Consider the following 1,301-nt stretch of genomic DNA (forward strand, 5'->3'; position numbering starts at 1 on the left):
TCACCGTATTGGTCAGGTTGGTCTTGAACTCCTGACCTCAGTTGATCCACCCACCTCAGCCTCCCAAAGTGCTGGGATTACAGGTGTGAACCACTGCGCCCAGCCCACATTTTCCCTCTTATAAGGACACCAGTCATGTTGGATTGGGGCCTGCCTTTCTCCAGTATGACCCCACTTTAATCACGTCTGCAACGACCCTCATTCCAAATAAGGTCCTAATTGGGGTTAGGACTTCAACATACGAATTCTGTGGGCACACAATTCAACTCAGAACAGGGAAGCCCAGGAGGAGGCTAGGGTGGGAAGAGAGAGCAGTCGGGGTGGGAGGAGAGAGCAGTCGGCGTGTTCAAGTCTCCTCCCTTCTCCTCATCTCCAGTGAAGGGGCATCTGTCCGTCCCGACTGCTGCTCTCACCAGGCAGCCCTGCTCAGGTGCTGTCCTTCCCCTTGTCCCTTTGGCTTCTCTCTGTTCCTAACCTCTGGGCGCCCTGACATCCTTGGTTTGTTTCCAAATCCCTGTTCACCCATCTTGCCCTTTCATTCAAGTCTCCTTCAGTCCTTCTGGGGGGAATCCTATTTCTTGCTGGAATCCTGGATGATTCAACTGGTTAAATGACAGAAGGGCTCCTGTAGGCACCCAGATGGGCAGGCTGTGGGTGCCCTTGGGCTTCCAGATCCCATATCGGGGGCTCCATGTCCCTGCAGCTTTTTTGGCTCTCACCTCCAGTGTCTGCCTGGGCGCATGGCTGGAGGTCAGCCTGGCTCCCTCTGTAGAAGCAGAAATGGCCAGAGAGGTTCCAGACGTTGTATCTGCACTCCCCACTGTCCAGCAGGAGAAGCTTGTCCCCCCAGGCATTAATAATGCCCCAGGATTCCCTTGGATTCCACCTCCCAAGGTTACCGGCCCACCTTGGACCCAGGTCTGTGGCCAGTAGAATGCTGGGCACTGCGTAGCTTGGGCCCACAGGCCCCCCTACTGGATGTGCAGCAGCAGGATGGGGCTGGGCAGGCAGGCTGGGGCGGCCCAGTGCTCTCTGGTGTTCTGTGAGTTCACAAGCCCTGTTCCTTGGGGTGGCAGCTCTACCCCCAGAGGCAGGGCTGCTGTATGGGAGACAGATACCTCCATGCTCCCCCTTTCCTCTCCTATTGGTAAACTTCTCCAGGATGAGCTCTCCTCTAGGGGCCCCACTTTCCCCCACCCCCACCCCGACTGGCTGCCCTTTCCACTTCGCCAGCAGCCCCGCCACCTGGCTACCGAGGAAGCGCAGCTGTGGGCACTGTTCCCACTGTTTCCTTTCTCTCT

Source organism: Cebus imitator, unplaced genomic scaffold (assembly GCF_001604975.1).
Source record: "Cebus imitator isolate Cc_AM_T3 unplaced genomic scaffold, Cebus_imitator-1.0 Scaffold338, whole genome shotgun sequence".
Taxonomy (NCBI): Eukaryota; Metazoa; Chordata; class Mammalia; order Primates; family Cebidae; genus Cebus; species Cebus imitator.